The following is a 17,271-nucleotide window of genomic DNA, read 5'->3' on the forward strand; positions in this document are numbered from 1 at the left end:
AATGTAGGCTGGCATTGCTAACAGTTGACGTCCAAGCTCCCTACGGGAGGGGAATGGACAAGACTCCGGACAATTCCGGCACAGCTTATCAGGATCACATTATGATGAAAAGGACACGCAAAACAATGCGTTCTTAGGCTTTATACCAACCTAGATTTGAAGTAAAAAGGCACATTCGTACATTCCTTGTATCCTTACGCATTAAGGAAAATCATTTCTGCTTCCTTATATGGTAGTGAAAAAGGGCACGATTCTATAAATAACTCTTCCCTTGAAATATAAATCTATTTATATTTCAATGGTATGTTTTTAGCCTTGAATTCCCAAAATAGAATCTCTCTACGCTTATTCTTTAACAAAGACATTTTATGAAAACGAAAGAGATTTAATGCTTTTATTAATACAAAAGTATTTACTTATTGTATTACATATATATATATATATATATATAATTTATACTTTAACATATATATATATATAATATATACATATATACATAACCAGTTTTTCGGTTAACTTTACTTTTTTGTATTTTTTTTTACTATATTTGTGGTAATTCGAACTATAGTTTTGAAATTTCGAATTTCCGAGAGAGATCAGTTTAAATGCAGTATATTTTGATTTCATTAACCAGAATTATGTTTTTTTTTTTGAGAAATGTTATTGCAGTACAACAAGGTAATTTTATCAAGACTTTTTTCTCCGTGTATGCGATGTGATATAATAATGAAATAAGGATTCTAATTTTAATGTATAATTCAAAACTTAGCAAATATATGAAAATACTACATTTTATTAAACATACTTTGAAATACCCTTCTCTTTTTTAACACATTTTTCCCTTCATTCTATTATAAAAGCATCGCCAAAATTAAAAAAGAAATTGAATGGAAGAAACGCCAAATCTGAAAAAAGTAAATAAGAAAATTAAACTCACAACAAATAGATTTTTGCTATCCATTTTAAACATTAAATTTTACTTAAAATGAAACAACAACAGCACATTATTTATCTCTCCATCATCTAATATATATAATATTGAAGAAACTAACTGACCTTATTTATGTGAAAAAAATATTTAAATTCCATTCCTGTCTCAAATATATGGTTTCCATTTTGGCGAGGAAAAGAACAGATCTCGCAGAAACTGCCACTACGTATCACAATTCTTTCCACACGCAAGTATTTCTATCAGAAAAATAATACAAAAAACGATTTTTTTTCATAACAACATTAGAAAAAAATAATACCTGATAATGTTGATTCCTGTGGTTCATGCTACAGCGAAGTACGAAATTGATGTTGTGACAAAAGTGATAGATAGAGCATAGCGGGCAGTTTTTCTTTTTCTTCTTTTTTTTCTTTTTTTAAAGATTATTTTTATTTCTTTTTTATAACACCGTCTCGGGAGTTTAAAATAAATAAAAAAAGAGCTTCGATGTAAATAACTATGAGGCTACGTCAATATCAGTTATGCCCCGGGGCATAGAAGAAATTGTCAAAAAATCACGCAAGTTTTTATCTTTTAACGGCAATAGGGATTTAGGTCAGAAACTTCTAAATATTGCAAAGTGCAGGCATGGAAACTTTTTCAAACCGAGATAAACATCGTGGTTGCATAAAATAAGAGCTTAAGGGTGATTTTCTTGATGTCTCAATTTCAAAACTTTATTGCACTCGAAACAAACAACTAAATATCAGGAAATTCTTGAAACGTGAAAAGACAGTTTATATATAGTTTTTTTTTTTTCTTAGATGCGAAAATTTCATTTGGTTTTTACACGGAAATTTATTTAAAAGCACTCGCCTACGCAGTTTAAACTTAAAGTTAGTTTATTAAGAACATTTAAGCTGAAAAATACTACTTAAGCTAATGGATTGGTAAACAATTTCACGTAAATTAATTCACATGAGAATAGTTTATTGCAAATACATATTTTTTGATCTATCTATCCATCTATATCTATATCTATCTATCTCTCTCTCTCTCTCTCTCTCTCTCTCTCTCTCTCTCTCTCTATATATATATATATATATATATATATATATATATATATATATATATAATATATAATATATATATATATATACATATATATATATATATATATATATATATATATATATATATATATATATATATATATATATATATATATATATATATATATATATATATATATATATATATATATATATATATATATATATATATATATATATATATGTGGGGAGCACTCAAAAAAATTTTTTGCAAAAATTACAACAAATAAAATAGAACACAATAAGTAAAAATAACATGAAAAAACTGAAAATAAAATAAAATAAAAATAAAAACAGTATAAAGCATAGACTATAAAGCGATTAGCGAAATCAGATGTACTTACATGGACGGGAAATTTTTCAAGAATGATTTAAAAATGTTTTCGCAACAAGATTGCCAGATTACAAAATATGAAAACAAAAGCGCAAATTGAGTGTAACTAGAGGGTTTTAAATATCTATAAATATATATATATATTAATCACAACTATTTTTTTGTTTTTCATTTACCTTTCAAAATACGGGAATATTACTGTTTGTTTAATTACTATTTTCATATAAATTTTTCATTGATCTGAGAAATTATTTTCTCGTCACATTATTTCAACTTATTTTAACGAGATTTTTACATTTATCAGAACATCATTTATTCATTTTAATCTTTGAAGTAAATAAATTGAGCAATTTAGTTGAGGTAATTAAATTTTATTTCGAAGAATTTTGAAATTATTTGGTATAATTCTCGGAAAATACTGCGACATTTATTTTAATTGAAGTTCAATAATTACATTGAATTTTTCAACTTAAAAATGTTAAATCATTAAATCCCATGAACTTGTATTTAAAAATACTGATTTTGTTGTTTATTTAGAATGTCTAATAAATTTAAAAAATATTTATTTTCATTTTGCAGGACAAAATACTGTGTCTTCATAATCAACGCCGATAGTATATCAGACCCAACATACTGAGTTCGCAGAAATTTTGAATTTCTGGTGAGTCAATTTTTATCTATTTACCTTTAGGCTTTTGATTACATTTTGCTATCATTTTTGAAAGCTTTTAAATTTTTCTCAGCTCCAAAAATTACCATTTATTATGTATTACTAATAGAAAAACAAAATTAAGACTGTATCTTCCTTTATATAATAAAAAAACTGTCGTCATTTTATGTGTGACTCTCAAAAGTTTGATACTTAAATTTGCAATTTTACATAAATAGTTGGCTGAATCTTTATAATACTGATTGTTTATTTTTCTATTATATTTAATACTACTGAACTTCCTGCAAACGTTGTGCTTAGAATGAATTATTCGATTAAAAACAGTCCTTATAATTAAAATGAACATGAAAAAAAGCAATTAGTACAAAAACTAAATTTTAAGTACGTAAATAATACATATAAAAACATGTTAAAGAAAATTATTAACAGTGCAAATTTGAGAAATTAAGTGTTTGGAAGTGTACTGTGTTTACAAAAGGTAATACTTTTTACTCGGAAAAAGATACCATTGTTTCATGCTGAATTTTATAATCATAAATTAAAAAAATGGTTATAAAATTATATCATATAATATAATTATTGGTTACAAAATATAAATTATAAAATTATGAATTATAATATTATATAACTAAATATAATATTTTTCTTTTATTTTGTTCTATATTAATACAAAATAATGAAAAGGTATAAAAAATATATTTTTGCATCAAAGGGGCAGTATCGCATTGAACTAAATTATTCTTTCTGAAACTTCATTACTTTATGAGATGTTAGAGCTTGAACGAACATGTTTTTCTATTTTGCATCTCATTAAGACCGATGCAATTTAACACAATATTATGCTTAAAGTTTCCTAATATTACGATCAACCTAGAGCTTATTTTTCTGTATTCCTGTATTCTTTCAGAACTTAACTACAATTATGATAAAATTCAAACCACAACAAATTAAGGTTGTAATAAATATGGACGATATTATTTTTTATTGTTGAAACGATTTTTCTGTGACATTAGATACTTTATTCATTTTCTTCTTATGCCGTTTTGAATTTTAAAGTGCAAGATATACGCAATATTATTTGAAGAAAATTTATTGGCTTTTAGGAAGTATCCGTACATCATTATTCATTACTTAATGACATCCTAGAGCTTGAACAAACATGTTTTTCTATTTTGCATATTATTAAGATCGCTGCAATTTAACAAGAAACTATTCTTTAAGATTCCAATATTACGATCAACGTAGAGCTGATTTTTCTGAGAAAGGATTGTTCACGTAATCTTTCAAAATTTAATTACAATTTTGATGAAATTCAAGCCATAATATCACATCTAATTAAGGATGCAATAAATTTGCACGATAAGGCTTAACGTTGAAACGATTTTTCTGCGACAATAGACACTTTATCCGTTTTCCTCCGATACCGTTTCGAATCATAAAGCATGATATATACCCAATATTTGAAGCAAATTTATTGGTTTTCGTGAAGTATCCATAGATCATAGTCTGAGTTATTGTGATCTATAATTTGATTTTATTCACTCTAGACTTAATAAAAGATATATTCGGTCAAAATGAGTCAAATATATAAATTCCTAGCATTCTATCCCGTTAAAGTGCATCAACTTTAGCCGAAAGGTGAAATATTTCCCCGTTTTATATTACAAAGTCAAACTGTTGAAGTGTCGCCTATACCAATTTAAATTTCGCTTAAGATAGCTCCTCTGGGAGTTCGGAAAAAATACTCCAAAACCCCTTTGGGTAAAACTTCATCACGCAATGATCTCATGGGAATAGAACTATAGATACAAACTGAACAAAAGTTCCAAATCGAAATAGAAGCTTTGGTGTATAATAGACTCATTTTATCCATAAAAATAGGCTAGTTTGCCCCTTCTATAAAGAATGAGAATAGTTATTTGATGATATATGAATCTCATTTATTTGAATGAAGTTTGATTTACACTGTTAGAAATTTCTTGGAAAAAAATAGTTAAATAACAAGTCATTTAATTGCTATTTTACGATATTCTAACGCAAAAAGTGAAATAACCATAAATGAGAAGGTATTCAAATTTTAACTGTGGGAAAAACTGCCTATTGACTTCTTTTACATAATACGGTTCAACAACTCGAATTTTATTGCATCAACTATACCCACCTAATGAATCTACTTGCAGATGTGTACACATTTCGGGAGAGCAAATCAGACGCTCTCATGACCGACAGAACTGGGGTTCAAGTCCCTGTGTTGGCACTACAATATTTCACTGATTCTGTTCAACACATGAAGAGTACCCAGTGTCATGCACTCCACAATTTGTGACCCTGGGATATTAGAAAACGATACTCTCATTCACTCATAGATGGCAGCACTATAAGGCTGCTAAATTACATCCAATACCCAGTTAATTTTCGCTTTTACGGTTTTGAAACCATGGTAGTTGTGAATGGTTAAAAAACCATAAAGGTAAAAAAGATTCTTCACCGTAATATTTACGGCTAATTGAATTTAGATACTGCTGTCGGTTATTTTAGCATAATTTCAGAATAAAAATTCTACCAGTGCGGAGTATTTTCAAAATCAGATAATTATAATAAAAATTCAAATCAATAATGAATTTATTTCAACAGTTTAATTTTAAAATACAATTAATTTGCTCTTTAAATTCTTTTACGATGGACTTTACTTTTAATTTACAATGAACGCTAATTGCAAACTATTATTTTAGATGCATTTTGCGTTTTTTAGAAATATTTAAAAGTGAATTTATATATTTTTAAAAAAAAAAATGAACCAAGCATAGTTTATTTTAAATAAGGCTAACATATAAACTACATTGCGTGCCCTAATAAGGTTATTGCAATCATTAAAAACATTCTACAATTTTGTTCACGTTAAATATAATTATTTACATGTACTTATCTTTTTTTAATTGTTATTATGTTATTATTACTTTGCAACTGTTTATTATTATGCAAGATAATAAATTAATATCCGTCTTTCAAGAAGAAATAAAAGTTTTATTGAATATTTTATTTTATAATGCTTTTACTAATGCACTTGAAATGGCCTAAAATAATTATCAAATAATAATTTTATTTTCAATAAATTGCAAGATTTTAGGTCATTTTACATTATCTGCAATAAATCTTATTTTAAATCCTTCGCAAAATTCTCCTCTAGTGCCATTTATTTAGTTTAAAATTTTTATCTTTTCTCAGTTTTGAATTTTTTTTTATTTTATTTATTTTGCATGATTTCAGAAAATTTTGCTTGAAACATATTTTTGTCATTTTACTTGAAATATATAAATTTAGATGTTTTGTTATTTATATATTTTGATATTTCTTTTTATATTTTTTTGTTTGTTTTGTTTTGTTTAGGCAAGCAAATAGGGTTTTGGTATTGAGCAATTTTTGAGTCCTAGAAGATGAATATTTAACTCTTCTTTTAAAATTGATGTAAATGTATTTTTCTTTTTTTGCAAAGTAATAAAGAAGAATAAAAAAAAATATTTATGGTTTTCTCATTATAATTTAATCATGCTTCTTTTATTATTTTAAATTTTTTTTTAAATTTTGCTTCAAAAGCTTTCGTTCAAAAATATATTATTTAGTAAATATTAGTAGTTTTGTAAATACTAGTAGTAGTCTATAATTTCTCTTAACATTTAATTAATATTTCCCAATGTGATATAATATTTTGCATAAAAAATTATTTCACTCCTTTCAGCGCATTATTTTATAAAAAAATATCTTCAAAACACGTATCTATTATAAAAAAAATTATTTTAAAAATTAATTTAACACAATTGCACAGTATTTTGAATTTAACTAAAGCAGTTGAAAATAAAAATCAATTCATTTTAAGACTCATTTGTCAATTTTTTCTCAGATTATACAATGCATTTTTTTAAATAACCTTAACTTCTTAAATTGGAGCTAAATTTAAACAATCTCTATTTGTTATAAAACAATCCTATGAAAATATATTCAGCCTTAAAAAAAAACAAAAAAACTACTTTATGATTCGTCTGACATTCGTTATTCCGAATTTGAGAACAAATCGATTAATATAAATGAAATAATTAAGTTTGATTGCCCGTATTTTAGGAACAAATAGATATTTTTGTAGATTAAAGTAAAGTATAAATTTCATAAAAATTACGAATTTTTCTGTCTTTAATTTTAAGCGTTCATTTATTTCGCAGATTTTTTTATTAATTTACATCGCAGATTGTTTTTTCTCGTTGTTGTATTGCGTCATTCTAAGTTGAAATTGAACAAACGCTTCCTTATTCAGATGTGTAGAGGCTTTTATTACTGAGGCATTTATTGTGTTATGGTAAAGTGACGAAAAATAATTTTAAATCAAATTAGGACTTAATAGAATTGCATTTAATGTCATGATTTTCTATAATTTATTATATGAGGTTTCATTTCCTTTTAAATACAGAAAATGCGTTTTATTTTCCAATTGAATATTTATAGTTATTATTTATTTATTTTCAATACTTTTCAGATAATTTTGCTTTAAGTATTAATCATCTTTTTCAACAAAATGATTTTAAGAAATTACATTATTTTTGTTGATTTAATATTATTATTACAATTTCTTATTAATTTTAAGTTTATTCTTTTGAAATATTCATAACGTTTTTTAAATTTTAATTTCATTTTTTGTGAGTAAAACAAGAATTATCTAAGAACAATACTCACCTAAAGACTAGCGCTTACTCGAAAAAAATTGAGGGCTTTGCAGCAACCGTCGCTAGATATTTTATTCAAAAGAATAATACTCTTCAAAAAAACAATATTTATTGAATCATGCAAAAATAGATTTGAATTTTATTAGTACCTATACATTAATAGGGAAAAAAATTAAATAAATTTTAATGAAAAGAATTCAACAATGCATTTTCAAATTATTAATATTTTCAAAGAATACTAAATAATGAAAGTCTTAATCTACAGTAAATTTTAATTAAGCACGAAGCAAGATTAAATTTCTGACTTAGCATTTATTTATTTAAAAACTTGTAAAGAAATTTAAATAGTAGTTTTAATCCCTTTTTATTACCTACTAGCTAAAACGTTGTTTCATTATAATTTTAAATAAAAATACTTTTATTTCGTATAAGTTAGTTTCCACCTGCTTCAAATATTTCTTTCTTTTTCTTTTTTAGCCCTTCATTAACAAAAATATTATTTAGTGTTAGTTTAATCTTTTTATTCCCAAGTTATTAAATTGTATATTTTAATTAATTGAGCGCTTTTTTAAGTATTTAGTTTTTTGTTTGAAAAACTCGCTTTGTTTCTTCCATTAATTAAGCGTGTTATAAACTGTACAAAATAAAAATTGCTTTCATTAATATTAGGTCATTGATTAAATTTATTTGGATAGTATTATTAGATAAGTAAGTTTTTTAGTTTCTTTTTTTAATTTTGTAAGCCTGCCTTTCAAAATTTGCATGTTCATATGAATTATTATTAATTTCGATAAGTATGCGTGTCTTTTGCCATTAGTTGGGTATAAATTTGCTTTATCTACTAATTTTACTAAATTATTTTCATTTTTAGTAAATTGTTTTTAATTTTATATATTTTGACTATCTATTTAAAGGTATATGTTTCTATAGATATTCAAAATTCTTTTTTTAAATGAAACATTGAAAATTATACCTTCTTAATGTATGGAAATATCGAAAAAAATTTGTTCATTCATCATTATAGTGAAAGTAGTAAGTAATTTGATATAGCGATATAAACTATAGTCTATAAACTATTGTTTTTTCATAGTTCTGTATATTGTATTTTTAAAAAACTTGTTTAAAACTGTTTGACGCATCTTTAAAATAAGAAACTAAGAATCTTTTTACATTCTGAAAAATGTTTTATTGCTTTTCAGTGACACATCTTTAAAAGAAAAATCTAAGAATATATTTGCATTTTGAAAACTTTTTTATTATTTTTCAGTGACGCATTTGTAAAAACAGATTATAAATTCCTTTAAATTATATTGCAATCTGTCTTGTTAATATATTTTCACATTTTACAAAGAAAGTAGGCATTCTCGAAAAAAATTTACTTTTTTTCATAAAAACTGCAGCCTTTATTCCCAATATCCTCAAAAAAACTTTATTTTTAGACTGGAATAAAATTATGTATTGTTGTGATATGCATTTATGTTTTATATTGCGAATAGGCAGTAATATTGAAGCAATATTGAGGTAAGTATTTACAGTAATTTAATCATAGCAGACTTTTAATGTTACATAACTCCATTAAAAAATTATTATTTCAGTTATGAAGTTCAAAGTAATAGGTTTTTGTTCTTTGTTATTCTAACATCTTAATTCAATTTTCTCAAGACGGCATATCAATTTACTTACTTTTCTCACTTTATTTGGCTACTACACTGAGAAGAAAGGTAGGGTCAAAACTACCAGAAGTTTGCGAAATTTAACGTATTTCTGGCTCAATGTCATAAACGAAAAGCTCGGCAAATTTTACCGACGTGCTTTGGTAATAACTTTGGTTAAATTAACAATAGAAATGTTGTTTCATAGTATTTTTCACTAAATATGCGATAGTAAGAGTTATAAATTTAAAAAAAAGAAATTCAGGTAAACCATTATCATATGACCATTAAAATTACCAAATGAAGCGTTTAAATACCGTAAATGCTGGTTTTATTAAACTGACCAGTTGTTTCTTTTGCCATAAATGTCATTACTAAACAGTACGGTAATTTGTATCTCAGTGTGGAATTTCAACGTACACTGTAAAATATGACTGGATTATCAAAAACTTTCTTCGTTTTTGCCGAAACCGCTTCCTGGTATATGCTATGAGCAAAAACTGTGTCAAAGTGATGAACTAACTATAGTAACTTCTTCGAGGAAATGAATTTAATCAAAATTAAGGATATATTTCATCGATCTATTTTTTTCTCACAATAAAACTTGTAATATGCTTGACAACCAGACAGAACAATCGATTTTTTCCACTCTTTATTTTTGATCATCAACATCGTTTCGTCATTCTATTTAACAATCTCTCCCAATACTAAACGAAAAGATTTCAAATTGAGGAAATATTTTAGTTATGAATTTTGTCATACATTCGTCATAAATCACATTATTTCGTGATGAAATTATTCTCAAAATTAACAAAATACTGCTCATAGATTGCTGAATAGTCAATATTGAGATTTTTATTTCAGAGAGTGTATATGCTTACTCATAGATCATTTTTCACATGACAAAAATCACTGATTAGCATTACTCTTGTTAGTATAATTTTTAATGGTATATAGTTCCTCGTTTTGTAGTCTTTGCAGAAAAATCAGTTCCGAATCATTAAAGATAAATTTTCGTGTAAAAAATTTTTCAAACCGTAAAATAACTAACGTTATCTTGTGACTTTACACAAATATGTCAAACTCAGATATTCTGTGAATAAAGAAATGAAAAATAGCTCCAGAGGTAATTTATCAGCATTATCTAAGGCGCATTAATGCAGAACTTTTCAGAACAACAAAAAATGGTTTGCTGAACGTGAAAAATAACATCGAATATTAATGGAGTCTTTTTCAAGATCAAAAAAACATTGCCAAAAAATTGGGCAAAAAAGAATTCTTTTTCGAATAAATATATAGCTTTATCAGTTCGTGGTTTGCAAATATGTAAAAAAATATTAACTAAAACGGAAGAAAGTATGTCTCATAGATTTCTCTAAGAATATTTCAACTTTCCAGAAAAAGAAATATACAGTCGATTACTTTCTATGTTTACTTTTACAGCTGATATAATATCAAGCGTATAAAATATTTTAAAATTCTATCTGTAAAAATGTGTCAATTGGATATATATAAATATATCTACCAATCTATCTATCTATCTATATATAGAGGAGTGTCGGGTAGCCCCGCTCACTTAAGGAGTATTGCTTATATTTCTGTATAATATTGAATAATAATCAATATTTTTGTATGTTTCTATTGTTTTATAATCTAATTAAATAATGCAAAAGGAATAACCAAAAAAAAAAGAATAGTTTAACTTAAAAAATAGAAATTTGAAAAATTTGACTACTGCATTCAACATATTTTCAAAACTATTATTGTTTACCATGTTACCAGCGGCATAAATACTTGAAACTTTGAAAATAATCTTTTTTCAATATAACAATTAATGTCCGATGGCCCATTGACTTGAAAAAATATTCTATACATATGAAGACAGTGGGCGGGGGTACCCGACACTCCCCTATATATATATATATATATATATATATATATATATATATATATATATATATATATATATATATATATATATATATATATATATATATATATATATATATATATATATATATATATATATATATATATATATATATATATATATATATATATATATATATATATATATATATATATATATATATATATATTACTATATATATTACTATATATATATATTACTATATATATTACTATATATATATATTATATATATATATATATTACTGTTTTATATTATTATTTTTTTTACTTAAAATAGTGGACAAAATTTTAAAAAAAAATTCTAGGAATTTCAATATTTTTATATTCAAAATAGTGAGCTAAGTTTAAGTTCAAATTTTTATTACTTAAATATTCATAAACTTAAGTAAACTTTAGTTCTTTTGGAAACAAAAGAAATTCTGAGAAAGAAAAAAAAGGTTCCTATATATATATATATATATATATATATATATATATATATATATATATATATATATATATATATATATATATATATATATATATATATATATATATATATATATATATATATATATATATATATATATATATATATATATATATACTTGTCAAAGAATTTTTAAGCAAAAATTTTATTTTAAAAAGTTTATGCATGAAGCAAATATGGAGTAACAGTTCAGTTTCTGCGGTTTAATTTTTTACTAATACATACAGTTCAATAACTTATAAAAACACTTCTCAATCCTTTCTTAAATGAAACAATTGGTTTTCTTTTCCAGACTTTTTATGCATAGTTTACCCTAATAGCGAACAAGGAAACAAAATAACACACTAAACTGTTTCAAAATAGAAGAAAAAAAAGTGTTGCCAATTATTTTCTTTAAAGAATGCTTCGAAGAAAACCGACAAAAAGAAGCAAAGAAAACGACAATTGCACCTAAAACTACATTATGCGGATCAGTGGGCATAACTGAAAGCTAATCAAGTGATTCTAAATGTCGAACAAAGATAAACTCCATTCAAAATCCCTAAACGGTAAAGGGCTACACCACTCTAAAATATTTTTAACGCAGTGAACTGTACAGCTGTGAACTGAAGGCACCAGATTTATGGTGTTCTTTATGTTTTACTGTAGAAGGCAGTTTATGTGTGTAACAGCTGGGAATCACGAGTTTCTGGTATTTTCCGAAGTGGGTTTTAAAGGATTTTTTGTGATTTTAGAGTAGAAAGACCTCGATACTTTACGAACATAATTTTGTCGTAACTAACCGAACATTTACTGTAACCAAGTCAAAAGTAAATTGCCTTGAAATAAAGTATCGTCAAAAAGGAATAAATTATTTAAATCATGAAAATATTTTATTTCCGAGCTGAAATTTTTTTTAATATGCATAAAATGTAGGTACATTTTTTTTCTTTCTTAGAATTTCTTTTCGTTGCAAATAGAACTTAAAATGATAAATATATAAATTATGAAACCTGTAACACTGCTTTAATATTTCTCATTATTCACAACAAAAAATAATTTTAAATGTATATATATATATATATATATATATATATATATATATATATATATATATATATATATATATATATATATATATATATATATATATATATATATATATATATATATATATATATATATATATATATATATATATATATATATATATATATATATATATATATATATATATATATATATATATATATATATATATATATATATATATATATATATATATATATATATATATATATATATATATATATATATATATATATATATATAGGAACCTTTTTTTTCTTTCTCAGAATTTCTTTTGTTTCCAAAAGAACTAAAGTTTACTTAAGTTTATGAATATTGAAGTAATAAAAATTTGAACTTAAACTTAGCTCACTATTTTGAATATAAAAATATTGAAATTCCTAGAATTTTTTTTTAAAATTTTGTCCACTATTTTAAGTAAAAAAAATAATAATATAAAACAGTAATATATGAATAAGTAAGAAAAATATGCAATATGATAGGCTTTATTATTGTTAATAAAGTAATATTAATTCATAAATTTTTTCAAAAATTGCTATTAAAAGCACACATTTAATGGAGTATGGGGTAAAATGGCTAAACTGCATTATAGCTCTAATCTGCGAAATTACATTTAAAGTTTATCGAAATGTTTATGAACATCTATATAAATTTTTAAAATATTTTTGGAAGATTACAAGATGATGAAATTGAAAATTCAAAAGTTCTTAAATTAAATTTCCTTCATTTTTCAGCACGGCATCCTACAATGTTTTTAGAAAATATAAGCAATAATATATACATTGATTTGTTCATATTACTGTCATAATTGTTGCTTGGTAAATTAAGTTTCCGTGGAAAGAGAAAATATAAAAATATCCCCTAAACAAAGACAAAAGTATCAGTAAAAGAGTAATATATAACTGGGACGTAATATTTTTTTTTATCAAGAATATTTATAACTATAGTATTACTTAAAACTATAGTATTACTTAAAACGAGAGTTCATCACTATTTAATACTTCAAATTTAACAACGCAATTCAGTTTTTTTTCAAACATGTCTTGCAGTTTGTTTATCAACTCAAATGACTATTATGGTGTATATAGCAATTCAGCAATTTTGTATATAGTAATGGAGTATGTATTAGTCGTAGACAGATTGTACACTAATGAGATAGCAAGGATCACTTCAATAAGTCTATCAAATGAAGTCGGCACTTTGCAAATAGCCTGATTCTTCAATTTACCTACGATGTATACACCAACATTGAAGCTAAAATATTTTCAGCAACACAAGACGCAGTATAAGGAATATAATGATCAAAGTAATATCAATAATTTTATTATTATTTTTGTCATATAATGATAATAATATTATGCTGATAATAATAAAATGATTTTTATACAAATATAATATCGATATATATAATTAAATTACATGATATAAATACATCATCAATACTAATTCACAATTGCATCATCAACACTAATTCACAATTGTATTTACTAGATGCTTGGTCTTAAGGCATTGTCATACATAAATAGGTCTATGAAATTAGCAAATCAATTTATTATACCATACTTACAAGCCTCTTGAATTTTGGAGTACTCCGGTATCATGAGGATATATGGAAGATTGATGTGATCAATGTATGCTTAATTTGAAATACAACAGAGTAATTATGGCACCTACAATTAATGATAATAAATGAACTTCAAATTCAAATGCTATGTTAATTGCTCAATGTTTTTGAATAGAAATCTACCCACGTATAATTAAATAAGTGACCTGTTAAGTATATAGCATAAATTTTCTTAGACAGAGGATATATCTACATTTATTCATGCATGTATATTATATATATATATATATATATATATATATATATATATATATATATATATATATATATATATATATATATATATATATATATATATATATATATATATATATATATATATATATATATATATATATATATATATATATATATATAAACTTTTCCATGAATAATTAAAATTATTTCAGTAAAAAATAATTATAAAATGATTTAATATTATTTAGTTTATTGACACGGGGATTCTTTATTGAGAAACAGTGCTTCGTTTTTTTCTTTTAATTTAAGATTTAAATACAAAGTAAGTAACTTACAAAAATTAAACTTTTTGTTGATTTCTGTTACAAAACCTGTTATTAATTTTCCCTTTTTTAATCTTACCAAGCTGAACAGGAAAATAATCAGATGCGTTTTTTTTTCCCGATTTTGTTTTCTCCACAGTTCTTTCTCCCTACAACTTATTTGTCCATGAGATACGTTTGCCGACTATGTGAACATGTGAGGCAAATGAGAGTAAGAACATACGTTTATTTTATTCCCAGAAATTTACAATTATTGCATTATTTTTTCTATAATACTATTTATTTTTATCATTAATTATAATATTTAATAAATTAAATATTAATTCAATCAATTATAGTTATTAGAGTTTTAGTAAAGTTCATTCATAGTTTTTGTAACTTTTTTTTGAGAAAACAGTGTCGGGCCTTGGATGACCTAAGGATGATTTACCGAACCCAAAACAACAATATAATTATAAAAATATCCATAGCTTTAAGACAATTTATCAATAAAAAGTATTGAAGACTTTTTACTAAGTCTATAAATGTTAAATATTAGTGAAATGTGCAAATATTCTTGAATAAATAACGTTTCATATTCATATAAATGGCCAGATCTGCATACTGTAAAAAATTACGGATAAAATTACGGTATAAAGAACCGGCACTTTGGGTGCGTCATCCGTATAATCCATTTTTTCCGTTAAGTAGTATACCGTAATTGTTACAGTAATATATATTTAATAAGAGTGATTCAGTAATTTTACAGTACTTTTTTTGTTTCGTAGCATGTTCCTGTAAAAAGTAGTGGCACCCTAAGTGTCAGTATTCTTACTGTAATTTGATCTGTAAATTTTTACCGGACAGAATTATATACTTTTTGAGATTGACAATAATGAAGAAAATGTAAAGGAGTGTAAAGGTTCATTTTAGTAAATTTAAGAAATTCAGTTTATGAAAACATAGATATATGCTGACAAATACACAAAAACATATTTTCTAACCTTAAAATTTCGTGCGTTTTAAAATATTTTAATTTATATGTGAGTTATTAATTGTGTATTTTTTTCTGAGGTACTCAAAGCATAGTTTGTAACATTAAATAAGACATTTGTCATTAAAATTATTGCCTTTTTGCACATACAATTTTTTCCAATAACAATTTAAAAATGATAGCAATTTCAAGTTTTACAAATACAACTCTATACTTATATATGCTGATTAATGGTAAACAGTCAGTCACACAACTGTTCAAATCGAAACTAAAGTGCACATTAAATATATTATTTAAAAGAAAGTTTTGTTAGGAATAATTGAAAAAATTTAAGAAAATATGTTAATAATTGAGTAACAATCAATTGAAAGAAATATAAGTAAAGTATTAAATTTCAAAAGCCACACATTTAAAATATGTAACTTTTACTATTATTTTCATTTACGGGCATCGAGAAAAAACAACTTTATTTCTGTAAACCTATAATTGAATGTTTTGTAAAAATATTCTTATTTTAAGCACGAAAGAATTCCATCGCGAATGCTAAAATACAAAAAACAACAAAAGTAATATCATGTTTTTAATATTAAAGGACATTTTATGACATTTTCTTTACTTTGCGCTTTCCTTCATAAGGTAATTAATGATATTAATTATGCATTTATAAAAAAAAGAAAAATTATTATAAGCAATTACGTATATTACATTTGTGCAATTTTATATTATTAAAATATACTTTAAGGGGGACAAAAATAAATTCGCTTGAACATGACAGAAGAGTTGTTTTTTTTTCTTCGTTTCACTTTTTATATCCACTGATTCTAATTATAATTAATGATAAATCAATTCATCATGAATTATGTATACTTTCTGGAGTGTATCAAATACTTAAGTGATTACGTTATCTTATCACAAACGAAAGATAGTCACCCATATTGAAAAAATAAAAACAAATACCAAACGACATATACTAAATTCCTGTAAGGAGAGTACAAAATGAGATCTATACATTAATAAATGACTTAATTAAGTAAATTTGTAATTAAATTTATTTCTATCTAGTAGTAAAGTGGAATTATGCAAATGGAATTATATATGTTTGCTTAATTCATTACTGACACTTTATTGTTTTATGCGTTTTCCGTTTTTATAGTTCAATGAATTTCTGCTCTTTTTATTTGCTTTAAACATATTTATTTTGAAAAAAAAAATGTGTCATATCTTTGCTTTTTTTCCAAAGAATTTAAAGAACGAATTTTTTAATTATAAATTTTAACAAACATATATATGGTTT

General features: G+C 24.2%; 1 protein-coding gene across 4 annotated transcripts in view; it reads left to right on the plus strand.

Annotated features, from left to right (window-relative positions):
• LOC107447483 (uncharacterized) overlaps window positions 1–17,271 on the plus strand; it is a 500,770-nt gene that overhangs the window by 264,525 nt on the left and 218,974 nt on the right. For 3 of the 4 annotated variants that reach the window (XM_071188145.2, XM_071188146.2, XM_071188147.2), the window contains one exon: window positions 2,957–3,038. The gene's annotated coding sequence lies outside the window, so the exon portion shown is untranslated. Of the gene's footprint in view, window positions 1–2,956; window positions 3,039–6,434; window positions 6,519–17,271 lie in introns of those variants that run through there. The other variant, XR_015431014.1, reaches the window with a different exon arrangement.

The sequence above is a fragment of the Parasteatoda tepidariorum genome, chromosome 12, assembly GCF_982258835.1.
Source record: "Parasteatoda tepidariorum strain Cologne lab strain chromosome 12, Ptep-v5.0, whole genome shotgun sequence".
Classification (NCBI taxonomy): Eukaryota; Metazoa; Arthropoda; class Arachnida; order Araneae; family Theridiidae; genus Parasteatoda; species Parasteatoda tepidariorum.